We start from the raw sequence: 19,538 nt of genomic DNA, 5'->3' as shown, positions 1-19,538 counted from the left end.
AGGAGGCTGAAAACACCCATAGCAGGTCGATCTCTGGAGTTCCCACTGAACAAAGGATAGGATCCAAGTATCCTGAAACTACGAATCTGAGTCGAGGAACCGCTGGTGACCCGATGGAAGGTTTGGCACCCTAAGCCTGCTGTCGTCCTGTGGGACCCCGCTGTCGTCCCGTGGGACCCCCTGCTTCAGGTCGTCCTAAAGGTCTGCGAAGACGCTTTGACTCATTGGAATAGTGGGACCAACTATTCTCTGCACCTTCATCAAAACTTGCAAGTAAGCTTACTGGGAAGTGTCCCTGGGCCAACCAGTGGACTGACCAGCTTACCCAGCTGCTTTGCTCTGTCACCGGCGCCCTTTCAAGCAGGCCCTCGAAACTTGGTATACTGCTAGCTCTGTGTCCACAGCACCCTCACACCAAATTTCATACACTTGGCGTTCCCAGGTCTGAAGTGAGACGAGTGCGCCAGGACCTGAGCATATGCGGTTACCGTGTTGCCCTGCCGCAGCAAACTTTGCAAGTGCGCTGCATTAGTGACCCTCTTGCCCCTGAAGCCTGCTGCAATGAAACCAGGTCGATTCATCCACCCGGAGCGGAGAAATCGTCACTGTCCCGTTTGGGAATCCTCACTGTATCTCAAGAACTGAAAGCCACAGAGACGTGCTTTTTGTCGCGTTCAAACCTACAAGCGAAGTGGACTGAACTGGCGAAGTTTGGGTCAGAGAGCACCTGGGACCGGTGAGTACTTCCAACACTAACCGGTGACCCCTAGCGCCAGGGCCCCTTTTTACGCACGAGTGGCCCCTAAGGGTCCCTCTTCTTTCCACTGCTAGTGCGAACTAGCGACTCCATCCCGCACTCTGGAACTGCCTCTGCCTTCAAGTGGAGGTCCTCTCTTCATCGCCTCATCCACCTATCTGAGCTGCTAGAGACCCCTGAAGAGACCCCGTTTTGCCCATTGGAACAATTGTGTGCGCTTGCATTGCATCTACTATTGAGCACAAGGCTCCTCTCTTCTTAGGATTTGAACTGCCTCTTAGTTGTGTTGCTGATGTCGAAGGGGCCTAAAGACTACCTGCACTGCCTGTTTCCTTCCCATCTAGGTTGTCGACATATTTTGTGCATTTAACCCTTTAGACCCCAATGGTCTTGTATATACATTGTATTGATAGTGTTGTGTTGATTTACTTAGTATTGCTGTGATTCTTTTGCTATGGTCTGAGTTACAAAGGCCTTGTGATAAACGTGTCTATATGTTTGATATAACACCTGTCTGGGAGTAATTTGTAAGTGCCCTTGCTGTGTGTGCTCACTGAGGTCTTTCAGTCACCCTCACCCCTCCTGAGACTTAGGGCCTCATTACACGGATGGCGGAGAACCATGGCGCTATTAGCGCCATGGTTCATGCCGGTAAAATACCGGCACCGCCTTGGCGGAAAGGGGAATTACTGCCCCATTCCAAGGTTGGCGGGGCGGCAATTCCCCCTTCCACCATTGCCCTTCCCCATTCCCATTTTTGCCCCATAGGGCATAATGGGAATGGGGAAGGCGCTAATTACGGTACCGCAAGTTGCGGTACCGTAATTAGCTCCCTGGGTCCCTTTGCGGGTTGGTTTTTAACGCCTGCAAAAAGCAGGCGTTAAATTCCCCAACCCGCAAAGGGACCTCGTAGTAAGGCGGTAAGGATTTACCGGTACCGGTAAAATACCGGTACCGGTAAACCCTTACCGCCATCCGTGTAATGAGGCCCTTAGTCTTGACCGCCAGCCATAGCTACCTTGATTGGTCTGGCTTGTCCAGAGGTTACCCTGTTACAAGAAACTAGGCTGGCCTTCTGAACATCTGCCCACCAGGTCAGAGTTCAGAAATCCATCTTAACAATCATGGAGCAGTTTTGCGGTCACGCTGCCCTGGTCCACCGCCGTCCCTTTGGTCAGTTCTCCGATCCATTTCTCTTGCGCATCCGCTCCTTTAGGGGGCATGTCATACGTCTGCCCATTTTTGAGTTATTGTTCCTCCACTCTCCTGGGGTTATCTGTATCGCTCTCTGCCCCTCATCGAAATAGGTCTTGCATCAGGGAGTTCCATGCCAGTATCTTTTGCCCATTCCCCCCCCCCCTCTGCACCGCTCTTGTCCACACCACTGTTTCCGCCAGTGCCCACCTCTGGAGATCAGACCACCATGAGTCTATAGTTGGGCCCGTTCTGGAATTCCATGCCATCGCTATCCGACGTTTGGCCAGTATGCAACCCAATCCTTCATTTTGGCCACGTCTGCCTCCTCTGGGAAAAAGGCTGACTCGGGATTCCATACTTGCATTTGGATTCCACCTCCCGCCACTTTCTCCCCGATTTCCCCCCTTCCCCCCAGAAAATCCTTATCACTGGACAAGTTCAAAACAAATGCAACATGTCTGCTTCCTCGTCGGAGCAGCGGGGGCATTTACAAGGTTCTCCCATTCTCATCATGGTCATCCTTCTGGGCGTAAGGTATGCCCTGTGCGTAAGGTATTGCTGCACTTCCCTGAACCCTGCGTTCCTGGACATTTTTCTGGATACCTCAGTACTCTAGCCCATTCCTGTTCGCTAAAGGGCCTCTGGAGCTCCCCTTCCCAGCCTTCTCTAATTGGTAGCACATGGGCATTGCTGGATTCTAACAACTGTTCATATAGCCTAGAGGCCATGTATCCTCCTTCTGATATATCATCATTCTCGACAAAAAAGACACTTATAATAAATGTATCCTACAAGCTTAATCTAAAACAAAAGAATTGTTTAAGATACTCAAAGAATTGGAATCTTCTATTGCCCCCACTGACAAAAGTATTACTAATGCCCTATGGTGAACCAACATCCAGAAGGCTCTCCTTGATAAAATATCGCTGTTACAAACTAAAATCAACGCCAAAAAATGCAATCTACTTCTAGATCCTGAATTCAAACCAACTACATACAGGATCACCACTCCTGGGTTCGTATGCAAACCATTTAGCTTCTCACCTCTGTCAAAGTGGGAAGTGGAAAACATTAGGAAGCTTAAACGATCCAACTGCCAAGGTGATTTATGCCCTGCTCCTATTATAAAAGCAGCTGCACACAACCTTGCTCCTTTTATCACTAACCTTAACGCCTCCTTTAAAACTGGAATTGTGCCCGACAACCTAAAAGACGCTTGGGTCATCCCTCTCATCAAAAAACCCACACTTGACCCGGGCAACCCGTCCAATTATACACCCATCACAACGGTGCCCTTCCTACTAAAAATACTAGACCGGGCTGCCTATCTGCAAATTCAGGCTTACCTCGGAACTAACAATCTCTTGGGACTTGGGCAATCAGGCTTCCGACCTAGACACGGCACAGAAACAGCCTTGATTGACCTTGTAACACAAATCCAAGACATCAGAGATAAGGGTAAATTAGCCCTCCTATTACTGTTTGACCTTTCAGCAGCTTTTGATTTGGTCAATCACCAAACTCTCTGCCACCACCTGAAAACAGCAGCACACTTCTCTGACTAAGCCACATCATGGATAAGATCCTTCCTTGCGAATAGATCTATGAGGGTCTTCTCTCCAACTGACTCTGCTGAACCCTCTCTAGTATCTTGTGGGGTCCCGCAAGGATCATGCATCTCCCCTACGCTTTATAATGTCTTTACAAAGCCTCTCTTCGACATCCTCGATTATCTGGGTGTCACGTATACCAACTACGCTGACGACACCCAGATACTCGTTCCCATCACGGGAGACCATGCAACAGACAAAGCCCTCAACGAAATCTATTCAGTAATCCAAGCATGGATGGTACAACACGGACTCGGTTTAAACAAAGATAAAACTAAGCTGCTAATCCTTTGGTACTTTACTTAGGGACTATTTTGTTACTCGGAGTGGTCGGGGAGGAATACCTACCTGGGACTACTTTGGAGGCTATTTAAACCACGCCCTAAGAGCAGCACACGCTTCGCGTTATTCTGCATCCAGCAGCGTAACACTCACCGTGCCAGCAGCAGCCTCCAGCCTTCTGCCACGCCCGCCTCGAACCTGGAGCACCTAGAAAGAAGGAAAGAAGCAAATAGAACAAGAGTATTACCTGATTTCTTACCCGATTCCGGATTCATCGCATCTTCAAACCAGAGGAAAGACTTTGTTTTAAACGTGTTGCATCGCCAGCAGCAGCGCCGCGCCATCTCACCGTTCCACGCAGCATCTCTTCGATCTGGCGCTGTCTCCATCTTTACATCGCCGAATCCCAGCACCTAAGGGGGACAAGAAACAACAAGGTGAGCAGAGAGAACAGACAGAGACAATCTCTTTAGCCGCCGTATGCTTACCTGATTTTACCGCCGGAGGTATAATTCATCAGCACGCCACATCTTCTTATGCCGCACCTGAAGATAAGGAGAAAGCAGCAAGTTTAACCCTTGGCATTATTTACCGGACAGTGTTGGGTAACACAGACTTTTACCGGAGCGCTTTCAGCTGTCAATCTTCTTATTTGGTCAAAGCTGCAAGATAAAAGAAGAATTGGACAGGAGTGAATTCCAGACATTTTGAACTCTTACGAACTATATTCTTACGGCTCTTCGCCAGGACATTTTGGAGTCAGGATTCGTCTACAACTCTTCCAATATCTTCAGGCCAGTGAAGTAACTGGTCTTCTACGCGCCCCTGCGTGTTTCGCAGGATGGAGGGCTCATCCTTCAAGAATATAAGGTGAGATTGCTGAGAGGGCGCTTCAGAGGTGATTAGTGGGAAGGACAGTGGGGGTGCTATCACTTGAATCCACAAGTGGCTAAATCCATCTCTCCACTTGTAGGAGAATATGTCTACGGGCCAAGCAGCCAAGATTAGGAGGGCAGATCCAGTCAGTCATCGCTGCACTACGCATTACGTGGGTGGAGGCCGCAGCAGTCCGGGTCCGACCGACGCCCCTGTGGGAGCCAGGTGAGCCTAACACTCATCTGGCACCGTATCAGGAACCATGCCATCATCAGAGCCCTCATCCACCTCCGAAATTTACTCAAGACGGCGGAAAGAGGGCACAGAATGGGGAACAAAGCCATGCTTGACCTTGGCCAGAGCCTTTCTAGGGGGTTCCACCGTGCCCCGGGGTACCCACGTCGAAACAGCCTTGAAGGGCGCTGAGTCAATCGGCGTCGAACGCGGTGCTGACAGCATCCACGGCGTCGACACAGGCCTCGAGGGCAGAGTCCCGAGCGTGTCCCTCGACATCCTGGGCGCCGATGGCGTCACAACTTCTTCAGAGGCGGAGCCTTGAGAGAGTCCCTCGACGACCTCGGCGCCACAGGCGTCGACGTCTTCCTCAAAGACATCACAGGCTCACACGGTCTCGAGCGCGTCGAGGACCGGGACCTGGAACGGGCGTGACTAGAACGATTCCCCTTGTCTGAGCGGGACCGCTCCCGCGAATCGCGCTGACCACCCGAGTCTGAAGGCGTACGAGCGGTGTCTCTAGTCCGATCACGACCGACCCCACTCGGAGGCGCGGACGGACCAGTGCCCTGCGATTCGAGAATCGCTAGCATTTTCTTACCGAAGGAAGCCCATTCCTCCAGCGTTGCATGCTTGGTGGGATAAGCGACCCGCCGACGGACAGAGTCCTCGGATGAGGACGGGGAAGGCGACCGATGACGGCGCTTCCGGGAGTGCCTTGAAGAGGCAGAGGAGTGGCGGGGCCCACTCTGGGACAAAGACCCACTGGACTTCCGACGACGATGCAGAGAGTCGTCCCTTGAATCGTCCGTAGAAAGCCCTGCGGACCTCGACTTCCGGGGCTTGGACACCTTGCCGACCGACAGTTTCTTCTTGCGCTCCCACAAGGCTTTGGACGTAAGCGACTGGCAGTCGGCACAATCATCCGTGTCATGGGCCTCTCTGAGGCACCAGAGGCAGACGTTGTGCGAGTCCGCCACCGACATCTTGGACCCGCAGTTCCCGCACTTCTTGAAGCCCGGACGCGAGGTGGAAGAAAAGGTAGACATAACGAATGACTAACTTCACAAACGAACAGGTTCGAAGAACCGAAAGAACAGAAACTCCAAAGAGTCGAGGCGCGGAACTGAGGCTACGGGCGTCGTGCGTCCTACTTATAACATCCAGTGACGTCAGCCGTCGGAGGAGGTTCTCGAGGGCGGCGTATCAACATCATCGACGCAGGACGCAGAAAGATTTTCCGAAGCAGCACAGCTGTGGTGATTACTGTCATAGATATGGAACACGTCGGAGGACCCAATCCTCTCGAAGTGTGTTTTTGTGTTACCTTTCAGTAATTGATTCATGTAATCATTTACTATAGGAAAGCGCTTAGCAGTTTTAAACAGCTTGACCCATCATACATGCATGCAAGCAAACATGCTTGCATATATAGATTTGAACAGGTCATTGCACAAAGCCCATATGCTTATATACTGTACCAGTAAGTCGTGAAATCAAATCCATTTTTATTCTCCATATTAAAGGAAAAACGGCAGTCTGCCTAAGAGTCAGGGAACAGACAAGTAGGATGTAGTGTCCTTGACTTAGTTCCTGCATTGATATTTCGGCAAGACGCTTAAGACCGACTCGCTAAGAACTGATAAAACAGCAAGAAGCTTCAGAGTGACTTTCTAAAGGCTCATTAATTAACATCTTGCTAAAGGGGAAGTGCTTCTCAATTTATTTACCTACATCACACATATGGGGGAAGGAACTAACTTCCATGTTATACAAGTTAGAAGCTGAGGTTCTGCTCACCGATGACAGCAGGTTTGATGGTAAGGACCTTCCAATATAGACCCTATAAATATGCCATGACAGCCCCATACAGCTAGCTGGCTGTCTTACGGTGACAGTGTTGTGCTGAAATCCTTTCAGAGAGAGCAGGGGGTGCATGCTTTTAAGTTGCACCTTCGAGTCCTTTTGCTATGGGCTTGCCTGACTGAGTAATGTGCTCCAATTGTGGTCTTTTAATTTTATTTCTCTAAACTCAAAATCATTGAATATAGAACTTTATAATTGAGCTCATAATCGTTGGTGTTTTGTATAGCATTGTATACCATGATTAACAGTTTTCAAAGCGCTTGGTAGTAGGTGTTTAAGATTACCATTAATGCAACCCACATTTTTGGCACTCAGTTTGTGATCTCTGAAAGATTGAAGGCATGCGTTGGCCAGCAGGGTTTCGAATCCTGGTTAGTGAAGCAGCTTCTCGTTATAGATGCATGTTCTATGTGTAGAGGTATCCGTCTACTGTTTTATATAGATCATACATTACTTGCCGTAATCTTATTTATGATGCTTATATCTGCTTGGATTCACATGTGTTGCATAGGCCGACATCTATTAGTATGCTTTTGAAGTTCGAAAAGGGACATAGACTGGACGTGTTTGTAATCTTATCCCTAGTGTGACGTCTACTGTACCCATGATCCCTCATGCGTCAAGGTCCCTTAGATTATTTGTTTGAAATGAGAGGATGTATTTTATTTGAACATCTGTTTATTGGTATTCACTTAGAATCACATGCGGGCAATCAATAGCACATTATGACACCCCAGTATAAATGTAACATAAAACAAACATACAGACAAAACAGAGCAATTGCTTACAAATACTAATACAATGGAGTCCAAACCGTGCGCTTAGGGCTTCCATGTTGTTTTTCTCGCATGGTGGGGGGCGGGCATGCCCGACCACTCCCGATGCACGCCTATCGCTTGGAGTCAGGGACATCGCCCAATGAGGGGAACAGCCCTGCGCCTCGATTTATTGTCATACAGTGTGACCAGAGAATCCAAGCGTCTATGAGGGTTTGTCATCAGGTGAACAGAACATTGCTAAAAGGAGCACATTACATGCCTCTGTATTGTCAGTTTGTTCCCAGAGGCCCCTCTGCATGGTTCTGTGCCACACCACAGTTTCAGCCGTACTCCACAGTTGCATGTCCTGCAGCCACATAAAATCGTTCGGGTTTCTCGACTGGTTCCACGCCATTGCTATTCTCCTCTTTGCAAGGATGCACGGCAAGTCCATTTGTTTAACTCTGTGTCTTTTTTTTTTCTGGCGTTAATTTGACCATAGTCCAGAAGGCCTGCACCTTCGGCATCCCCAGAAAATATGCACAATATCTGCAGGGACATTTCCACACAATGGAAAGTGCAGTTGCTTGTTCGCTAAATTTGGCAATTCTGGCAGGGGTCATATATGTCCCATGTAGAACTTTGAGTTGCAGCCATCTAATGCAGTTTCCCACTGTTTATCCTCCAACTCCAGCCCCAGATCCAACTGCAAAGCCGCTCTGATTTGCAGCCTACCTTTGCTTTTAGCAGATAGGAGTAAATTATATAATTGTGACACAGGCTTCCGCCCATCCTCAAGATCATAGATCAGCGACAATATTCTGCTATGCTCCGGCTCTGCCGGCCAACCCGACCATTTCCCTTTCGCCAGCCCAGCGATCAGAAATTGTCCCTATGTATTTCTGCAATGGAGAGTATGTCACTGAATTCTTTAAAGAACCCTTCCCCATACATACCACCCCAGGTTGAAACACCTGCACCCTCCCAGCGTCTGGAAATCGCAAGGTCGCTAATGTGGCAGAAGTCTGCCGTCATCGGCATATGGGGAGAAGAACAAGTTACTTACCAACTGTAACGTTCTTTCGATTGGATGTTCCTCCCACATATTCCTCATCTTAGATAGATATATCCTTACCTTTAGGTTTCGATTTTTCCGAGGCGAAGATCTATCTAAGATGAGGAATACGTGGGAGGACACAATCCATTCGAATAAGTGTTCCTGACCTTGAGTACCTTCATCACTCTAGCCCATATCAGCCGACCGAGCCGGAGCACATGAGGCATCTTGTCAATACCATTCTCATTTAACCATAGCGCTTCCGTCAGTGTGGCTGCTTTAATATCCTCCAGCATCAGTCTGGCAACACCTGAAGGCTTATCCGCCAGCCAAACAGCAATAAGCTACAGCTGCACCGCCAAATAGATGTTGAGCCATGGGAGCTGCACCCCTGCCCCTTCATATTCAATAGCGTTGATATTGCGACACTATGGCGGCCTGTCCCCCAGATAAAGCTTCTCATTATAGATTAGAGTCTTCTTAAGAAACTGGATGTGATAAGGAATTGTACGTTAGTGAAATAATATAGGTGTGGCAGTACAATACTCAATACAACTCGTCCCATCGGAGACACAGGCAATCTGCCCCAGATGTCCATAGATCTCGTCACCCAACTGAGAGCCCTAACAGTGTTACGGGTATGCATTTTCTCAGCCGAGTGAGAGGAGTATTCCCAGGTACCCAGAACTTGCGCGCCTCCCACAGCAGACCCAGGTTTGGTAGATCTGAGAGTCTAGTTCCCGCAACTTGGCGAAAAGGAACATGCACGACTTGTCTCTGCTAAATGAGATGCTAGAAGGACCCACAAAACTGCCCAGCACCTCAAAGATCAAAGGCAGATTATGTTCTGGTTTGCTTGAATACAGAAGACATCGTCCACGTAAAGTGATGCTAAGTGCCTGGACTTCCCAGCCCATATGCCAGCCATATTGAATTCCGCCCGCAGGTACACCGCGAGGGGCTCCAGTGCTAGAATGTACAGCAGTGGGAACAGCTGCCACAACGCACTGCATTCATCTTTGATCATTGTGATCTGCTGTCAGGGGGCTTTATAGGTACACAGCCATGCCAAGAGCCTATCTCCATCACCATGTAACCTGGACATATAGGTACCATAATCAAATTTGCTCAACCTCACCCATGCCAAGGTACACTGAAGTCACAGAGTAAGCAGCTCTGCCTCTGTCCCAGTATCGAACGTCACTATTTTCAAGGGTGCGAACACGATCCTGCAAGTTTTCAAGTTCCATTTGCAAAGACTTTCTGATGCCCCGTGCCTTTGCTATCATTTCCCCCGAACCAACATCTTGAGCGTCTCCCATACCGTCTCCCCTATGTCCACACTGCCTACATTTCTCTCTAGGCAGTTTGTCAGGGCTTCGTCAACATGATTCCAGAGGGTCTCATTCAGTAGGGCCCCTGTGGGCATGTGCCAAGTTGGTATCGGTGGCCTAGCCCCGGTAAAAACCCAGTGAGCTACAAGTGGGGAATGGTCTTATAGCAACCGGTCGCTATATGTAGCTTTTACAAACTCGTGAGCATGCTCTCTCTACAAAAATATAGTCAATCCTAGTGTAGAGCGTATGTGGCTCTACTGAAATAGGAAAGTATGCATCTTTCATGTCCAATGTTGCCATGTAATCCCCTTATTTTAGTAGAGGAATTACCTCCTTTAGTGTAGTCATCCTGAATTTTTGTGGCTTGACAAACGTGTTTGCAGGGTGCAGATCCAGAACTGGGCGTATTGTTAGATCTTTCTTTGGAACAAGGAAGTACACTGAATAAATACCTAATTTTTCTCTAGAGGTGGTCCCAGCTCTATTGCTCCTTTCTCCAGTAAAGTTGAAATTTCCTCCTCTAGAATAAGGAAATGTTCCAAAGACATTCTTCTAGTACGAGGAGGGTGTTGACGTGGTGTTGGAATTCGATTGAATACCCTTTGGCCACTGTAGTGAGCACCCAGCAATCTGACGTTATACCTCCCATGCCTGAGTGAATGTTGATATGCGACCCCACTACTGGGGATGCATGGGAGGGAACATGAATTGGAGTGTCATTCATTTGCGGGGGGCAGCTGAGCCTCTAGAAGCTGCAATCCTGCCCCACCCTTTTCCTCTGCGGAACCCCCTCTGTTGGTCCGACTGATAAGATGATGATTGAATCTGGGGATTGTAGAAAGAAGATCCAGATGTTCCAAATCCAGATGGCTGGATCTTTTCCTTGGCTGTGAAAACTGTGCTGTGTGTTGAATATGCCCCTTTGGACATATGGCTTATTTGTAACCTGTTTTAAAGACGTTAAGGTCTCGTGCTCCTTTTTAGTCGTCTCAACATAATCAACCGCCTTCCCAAACAGGACAGCATCTTCAATTGGCATGTTGATAAGAGATGCTCGAGTTTTGGGTTTAAACCCAGAATCACGCAGCAATGACTGTTCCTTAAGTGTCAGCCAAGTCAAACATTTTTAAAGTATGTTTTGGGCCACCTGTTTACACTTGGTAGAGATTTTGATAAGGTGTAACTTAGGTGGTTTGGGCACGGAGTCAAGGTATTTGAGTACCTTGCCCCATTGTGTATTATTGTAACTTGCAAGCAGTGTGGTATTGTTTGCAATTCTAGTTATACGTTTGTCCAAAGTATATAGTCGCTTACATTCCTTATTAGGCAGTGCTTCTGAACTAGAGTGTGGAACACCAGCTCTCTTTCTGGTGGTGGTGACTACCAGGGAGTCAGGTTTTACATGTCGTCTAATGAATAGAGGGTCAGAAGGAGATGGTCTGATTTTTTCTACTCTGGGGGTTACTGCCCTTGTAAGGAACGGTGTATTAAGTGACAAAGCCATTCTTTTCTCTATGGATTGCAACAAAGGAATGGCCTGAATAATGTCTATCATTTCATTCAGGATGTCTTCTACGATATCAGTGCTCTCAAATACAGTCTCTTTGGTGTGAATATGCAAATGGTTAGATGCCTTTTTGAGTAAGTCATTGTAAAACAATTGATCGTCAATTGGAGACGTGTGCGCACTCTCAGGTGCAACAACACCTGGATTGTCAATAATGGTAACATTTCATCCTGGTCATCTTAGTAAAAATCGCCAGGGCCCTGACTGGGATCGTCCTGGTCTACATACCAATACATCCTGATCTGTCTGATCATTCCCTTAGAAGGTCTCTATGACTGAGTGAGAGGGTGAAGGAAGGCACCTTGGAGATTTACGCAAGGGTTGGCCTGTTTTTCTAAGTATAATGTTGTTTGTCAAATGGGGAATTTCTTCATAAAATTGCCAAAAGAAGAAACTTTGTCCACTGTCTCATTTTGTCGAAGTCCCTGTTGTAGGTGTTTTGGGTAAGGGGAACACACTTGCATCAAGGTCTTCTTTAGGCCTCTTCTTCTGAAGCGATTGGGACAAAGGGGAATGAGCCTCTTATAAATGTGGCAGCTTGTCAGGGGCATCAGGAGTCTGAGAATTGTGAGTGTGTCTCTTTTTATGGTGTTTTTGTGTCGGAATGTGACTTTCACACTTTTTCGACTTCTGTTTCGACGCCTCAAAATCATCTGTCAAGTGACTTTTTTGCATGCCTATTGCCGCCTGCGGTTCTTTATTACCTTGCGTTAACTGCGGTTGCAGAATCACAGTAGGCTTCTTCAGCGCATGGTCTGTAGGCTGCAAAGTGCCTTGCGCCAGCATGCAGCCTTCTTTCAACGGCTCTATCAAAGATCCGCCTGGGGTTAGGTGTATAAGCGTCCTTGTCGCCAGAGGCTCTCCCTATAGCAGCACGCTGTGACTGCCTTTCGGGGCTGGGGATTGGTGTGCTGGAGCTGGATGGTTCCCTTGTGATGTCTTCTGGTTCTGTACCAGAGCAGTGCTGCCCTGGCCTTCTGGATCTGACTCAAAGACACCAGCAGCAGTTTCTGACTCAGCAATCATAGCGTGTGCCACCCACGCCTAAACTATTAACAGGATGCGCAACAGATGTCTTGGTGATCTCGGGCAAGGCAGTGGTTACACACTCCGAGTGTGCTTCCACAGATATTTGCTGTTGGGTCAGAATTTAAATGGAGTTCACTGCACGGTGATTGTGGATTTTAAGAGCAGCAAGACAAATGCAGTAAATGTAAGTAGTGGAGGAATACATTATTTGATGAAACAGAATCAGCCCCCCCTCTCTCCCCACTGCTAGGCCGAAGCCTTTCGCCAGAATGATCGTCTGGTTCAGCAGTCGATATTGGTCATTTGTCGAGATGTCCGTTGAGTGGTAACCATTGAAATATTGAATAAGAAGTAAATAGCTCAGAAAGTAGCATATACTGACACAAAGGAAAAAGAAACTCCACTGTTGTGTGATCAGAAAGGGTTCGTTTACACTTGTGAGGGCACTTGAACTTAGGGAAATGGAACAAAGGATAAGATTAGCACAAGATGGCGGTACCCGTAGTTTTTCCGCATGTGTTAAAGTGAGAAAATCTCGGGTAAGTTGCATTGCAATTTCTTTTAAGAACGATCGATGTATGATCTAAAATGCATGCCCAAACGATTGGGCCAATAACATTTCTGACCAAACTAACCCTTTAATGCAGTCTGTGGGCCAGCCACTGGGCCATTAATAATATTCTTCTGCTCCCTCTCCTCCACCTCTGGCTGACTCATCCTGACATTGCCCTTTCCAAGCTCCACTCTGCTATCTCTGATACTCTCAATGTCCTTGCCCCTGTCATGAGGATCCGCTTGAAGCCCAAAGCCAAGTACAACTCTTGGTATGACTCTGACCTAGTTACCCTTAAACACAAGTGTAGGGTGGCTGAGAGGAAATGGCTGGCATCCTGTGCATCCTCTGACGAACTGGCCTGCCGCCTGCTCCAAAGGCAATACCGTCTCTCTGTCTGCACTAAGAAGAGAGCCCACCTGAAAAACGACGGAAGGTCCTCTCATGCCCTTCTGGTGGATGAAAATCTGGGACATCTTGATCGCTGAAAAGGTGACAGCTGCCGGGGCAGGCCTTCTACACCGCTTTCATAATATTTGGGGTCCGGTCTTAGACTTTGACCAAAACTTCCCGGCCCCGACATTCAAGCCCCAATTAGCCAGGAGAACTGTACAAGATGGGGATCCCCAGCGGGGACGGGAAGAAGGAACTTAGGATCTGGGGAGGAGCGGGAAGGGAGTATAATTGAGTTGTTTTATGCCTCATGTCGCAAATGCTTAAGCTATGTATTGTTATAACCTGCCTGTTCAAACTAAACATATAAAAAAAAAGAAGAGAGCCCACATCCAAGCCTGCATCTCTGAGGCATCGAACAACTCGGCCGAACTCTTTAAAACCTGCAAGGAGCTGGCCAATCCTGCTGCAGTCTGTACTTCTCCTGTCCCCTCCCAGGCCCTCTGCACTGCCCTGGCCCCTCATTTCATCTCCAAAACCCAGAATATCCTGACCACCCTCTCATCCTCTCCCCCCTCTCATCTCATCGCTACCCCCGGCAACCCCTGCAGCCAGACCGCCTTTCTCTTTCTCTTCCTTTCCTCTGTTCTCCTCTGACGAGATTTCCAGACAACTCCAATCTGTGAAAGTCTTGTCAGAACAAGTTCTTCCCTGTTTGTCCAAAACCATCAAGGACCATATTGACACCCTCGCTCCTGCCCTGGCCGACTTCTGCAACCACTCCTTTGCCTCTGGAGCCTTCCCCTCCCCTCTGAAGCACTCTCTTGTGCACCCTCTTATCAAGAAACCCAAAGCCAACCCCAGCAAACTATTGCCCGATCTCTATCTCTCCTTTCCTGGGAAAACTCCTGGAACTGCTGGTCATCTCCCAGCCTAATCTCCACATTGATTCTGTTGGTTGCCTCCATGACCATCAATCTGGCTTCAGAGCAGCCAAAAGCACGGAAACTGCTCTCCTGAACATCCGGGAAGACTTGCTCTCCAACCTTGATTCTAATCTCCCTTCTGTCCTCATCCTACTTGATCACTCATCTGCCTTTGACATGGTCTACCATGCCATCCTGCTCAACCGCCTCTGTGATAACCTGGGTATCACTGATCAGGCTCTGGCCTGGTTGACCTCCTTCCTCTCCAACTGACCCTCCCAGGTCCAACTTGAGTCCTTCCTTTCCTATATCTCACTCTCTACTTGTGGTGTTCCCCAGGGGTCTAACCTCTCTCCCAGGCTGTTCAACCAATACCTGGCACCCCTCACCCACCGCATTGCTTCCATCTGCTCCAATTTTAAGTGCTATGCGGATGAAACTCTGCTCGTTTTCAGGCTCCCCTCTGCTACCTCTTCTCCCCCCCTCCCTCATCTCCGATTGACTGTCTGTCTGCAATTCTGGAGTGGTGTGCTGCCAAAGACCCCTGCCTTAATGCCAGTAAGACAGATCCTCCTCATCGGCTCACCTGCACCTTCCTTTCCTGTCACTCTGGCTGGCCTCCCTTGGCCCTGTCCCTGCTCCCACCTGTGAGGCTAAGAACCTCAGGGTCATATTCAACACCACACTATCCGTTTTTCCACACATCTCTGACATCTCTAGAAGTCAAACTACAAATTGCACTTCCTCAGAGGTATTCTTCCTTTCTTCTCCTTACCCCAAAAGCTCACGGTCTCTAGAGCTTGGGTTCTCTCTAGGCTGGACTATTGCAACAGCCTCTTTCTAAATCTGCCTGCATCTACTCTCCGCCCTTTGCAATTCAACCAGAACAATATTGCAAGACTCGTCCTTGGCCTCAAGCCCATGGATAGTATCTCTCCAGCCCTGAAATTTCTTCATTGGCTCCCAGTGGCTGCAAGGATTAAGATCTCTTTCTTCGGCTGGGGCCTCCCTCTTGAACAGCCTCCCTGCCTCTCTGAAACTTGAGGAGAAACATTTTTGGGTCCGGCATCACCTCAAGACCTTCCTCTTTGCTTCTGCCTTCGTTCTCCCTCTCCCCTGCTGATCTCTGCAAGTTCGGCACTGGGCTACCTTCCGATTTCGGGCCCCAATCCCTGGCCACCCAGCCACATACCCGCACTGCCTCCTGACAACCTCTGCACTTGGTCTGTATCTGCAACCCTAAACCCCTCTTCCTACACTTATTTGACACTCGTTCAGCACTTTCCACTCCTCCCCTGCCCCTTGCACTTCCCCCTTCCCTCTCCTCTGCACTTGCGTGTTCTCAATGTCACTGGGCCTAGTAAGATCAGTGTTTCGTCCTCCTTTGTACCCTTCCCTTGCCTCGTCATACCCTGACAAACTTGTGTATGGGCGCGATATAAATAAAATATATCATATCCCAGTCCACAAAGAAACTTAAATTTCTCTTTTTTAATATTAATGAGATTATAATTCTTGTCTGACATATTTAATACATGGAGATTGAACAGTACAGATTGTACATATATAATCCATTTCCAGTGCATGTCTTCTGCCCGTTGGGTGCACTCCCACAGAACGTCCATATGGAAACTTAGATATTCCATTCTTAAAGAATCTAAGACCAAGATATTCCAAATGGTCAACTATTATTCCTCGTTTCGTGGCATGCCATTGAAACTGTTTTTTCCAGATTCACATGCTGTGTCCACTCATAACAGATCTTGCCTAAATACTTAAGTTGCCGTCTAATAACTGTTGGGGGTTAACATATTAATATGACTTAATTTGCATACAAAAGGAGCTCAGGTACAGCCACACCACACTAACTGGGGTCAATCTCATCTGATCCCGGAAGCAAAGTGGTGTAGGGCTTGGCTAGCACTTTGATAGGAGTCCGCCTGGAAGTACCAGGTGCTGTAGGAGGTATACTACTGTCAGACTGTTCCCTTTCACCACCCTGCTCCTCACCTGTAGCTTCCTCTCGTTTGTCCTTGGGGTGCTTGGAATGCTTTCGGAGAGTCCTTGTATCTTCCTTTGCGGGCTTGTCTCTAGACTTCCTGTCATGTAAATAGGGCCTGGCTCCCTCTGAGGCCACTTCGACAGGAGGTGGAACCTGTCTTGGGGGGCCCCGAGGAGCCAAGCCCCCACGACAGGGAAAAGACCGATGGACGGCAAAAAACCCTGTGCATTCTTGAGGAGGTGGATCTTGGAAATAGACTCTTCAAAGGCTGGAGTGGATGTTAGCAATCCGGAGTGAGTACAGGACACTGTGGTTATGGTAAGTCCGTTCTGTATTAACAACAGTGAAGAAGACTTGAGGCAAAGGAGGCAGGATCCAATCCGTGTAGCAGTGGCTGGATACAAGGTAAGGAGCCAAAGTGGAGTGATACGAGAGTAAAAAGGGGAGAGGGGTATAGCCCGGAACGGAGAGGCGTTCCGTAATGAAACGAAACGGTAAGGATAGAAGAAAGGGTAGTAACAGTCCCTACTTACCAGATATAGTTGGATCCACGAAAGGCACAGGGAGGAACACGTAGGATCGTGAGGATGGCGGACAAGCCGCGAGTAAGAGCGGCAGGGCGCCGGAAGAAAAAGGAAAGAGAATACGAAACGGCAGAGAGCCATGGAATACTAAGGGTGAAGGCTGGAATATACAAGCGGGAAGGAAATCCACTGCAGGAGGCACAGGAGAAGCCAAACGGAGGTTTAGCCGAGCGCTAGTATCAAGGCGAACAACACAGATACAACGCGCAGGAAAGTGGGCGGGGCTTGCTCAAATAACAATGTCAGCCATGTTGCATGAGGACTAGCCCGCTAATTGAGGGTTCTCTGTGACGATATCTTCCCCTTATGCCACAGCTTCCAGGGATGGATCCTGACAACTACTAATATCCTCCTCAGAAGGTTAACCTGCACCGGCAATGAAACTGCCAATGGCATTAATATGGAGCCTAGGAGCCAGGGTTTGAAATTGCGGCAAGCTTTTTAGCTCCTGCGTCTAGAATAAGAGAGCCTACTTACCATGAAAGCAACAGCTACCAGGTGCTACTTTTGGCTCTCCAGGCTAAGAGGTACCTTACAAACATACAAATGTGACATTTATTTTAAGAATTTGAGAATGTTATTAAAGAAGAATTAGGTCACATCTAGCACACATTTAAACATAAAGGATCATGTGTAATGTGCACAAGGTTAGTTTGCCTTTCCTGTAGAAATCAGGTTTGCGGTGCGTTGTGTACTCGCTCCTTGCTCCTCCAGTGATAGCTCCTGCCCGACCCCCATGAGCTGGTTTTAGCACCTTCTCATTGAATCTACATTTCAATCCCTGTAGGAGCACTTGATTCTTCTAAAGGTGAAGTAAGTTGGGATGTGGAAGACGTGTTCTTCCAAAAGCAGCACTCCCTCATCAATGTGAGCATATCTGCGTTGAAGAGAAAAGGTGGCATAACACTGGTAAAAGAGGACAGTCTAGCAATGGGAACTGCATTAACAGGATTTATGATGGCAACACATTTCACTGCAGCAAAGGGTCGGCAAAGCTGAAGATTTATTTTAAACTATGCAGTCTCTCAGACTGTTGTAGCGACCTTACTGTCTTTCTTCTTCCTCAATAGGAGGCCTGTCTATGATATACCAATGGCTTTTTCTTTTCTTTGAAATTGCTATGGGTTCAAAATCGGGTCTAGAGGCAGCCCCATTCCCCTTTAGAGATTAAAGAGAATTTTCTTCCAACTCCTTTGAGATTATGGAAAAAAAGAGCAGTTTGTGGTATAGATCATAGGGTTTTTAGCATGTTACTGCAGATACAGTCGTCACAAGGGTACGCCAGACACCCATTTTATTTTCCACATTTTACTTAAACTCCGAAAAAGACATTCCTGTATGTTGATGAGATAGTACACTGTTAGCAAACCACATTAAAGGAAAAGCTCAAAGCCTAAAAAAAATAATCTCTTCCTGTAGTTCTCATTTTAAAATGGATGGGAGGTGCTCATTCAAGGGTTTCCCCCTCAAAGGGAGATACAAGAATAGGATGTGCAACCTCTAGGGATGGAACATAGCTACTCAATGGATTAGTCAGGGGTAGGCTGATTGACAATGCATCAGTTCTTGAATGTTTATTCACATTTATAAGCAAAACACGCATTTTACAATCTCAGATGTTCTTTTTTCTGCTGTAAATTACATTTCAATTTTCAGGGATTACAATCCATAGGTGGGAATAATTGACTTTTCTTTCTTAAGAGGTATCTTTGGAATGCCTGCAAGACACAGGCGATGCAGGTAGGCCAGGATAAGTCATTTATAGGGAAGGTCATAGACTTCTGTCCTTTCCCCAACATCTCCCCCACCAAAGACCTTCACTGTTCATCAGAGTGCACTTTCATTTTACGAGGATGTTGGGACCTTTCCTTCCTTTCACCCTTCCTTCAGTGAGGAAATAAAGAAGACATCTTCAACAGCCTTCAGGGATAATGAAATAAAATCCCAACATATATCTCAAACCTAATGTCAGATTTCTCCTGCTGACTGTATTGGTACTATATTTTCGACTTAAGAAGTATGAAGAGGTGAATGATTTGGCCGTGACTGAGGGTTGAGGGCATATGCAAGAGGCAAGCACTAAACTCACTGAGCTATGTTAACATTAGGTCACGATCAGCATTGTGATCAGACAATCGTCATATGGATCATTAAGACACACCCCTCCCCCTCCTGCATTTTACATACTGTTTTAAAAGAGCCTACCTTTCTTTTAGTTTATCTAGCCAGAATTCTGGTTATTTCTCATCTATGTTCTACGGAGTTGGACCTTGGTGGAAAGACAGCAGGTTGTTTACTATTTACTAGGAAAAACAAATGCTTCCGTCTGCGTGCTTCCGAAGAGCATCGCCTATGTACATTTTTTTATCTTTCTGCATGGAATTACAGCCTTTACTACAGTAGACAGACCAAAGCAAAAAAGCATAGCTTTCTTGGGTTATTTGTACCATCAAATCTTGAACCAAGCATACATCTGACATAGCAGCACTATCACAAATCTCTGGAAATCT

General features: G+C 47.6%; 1 protein-coding gene across 6 annotated transcripts in view; it reads right to left on the bottom strand.

Annotated features, from left to right (window-relative positions):
• The window catches only part of HAGH (hydroxyacylglutathione hydrolase), a 933,635-nt gene that overhangs the window by 570,151 nt on the left and 343,946 nt on the right, over positions 1 to 19,538 (bottom strand). The gene's annotated exons all lie outside the window — the stretch shown is intronic.

This window comes from Ambystoma mexicanum, chromosome 2q (assembly GCF_040938575.1).
Source record: "Ambystoma mexicanum isolate Mex_15411 chromosome 2q, UKY_AmexF1_1, whole genome shotgun sequence".
Lineage (NCBI taxonomy): Eukaryota > Metazoa > Chordata > Amphibia > Caudata > Ambystomatidae > Ambystoma > Ambystoma mexicanum.
The sequence above is the reverse complement of the archived record's forward strand: the minus strand, read 5'-3'. Positions and strand labels throughout refer to the sequence as shown.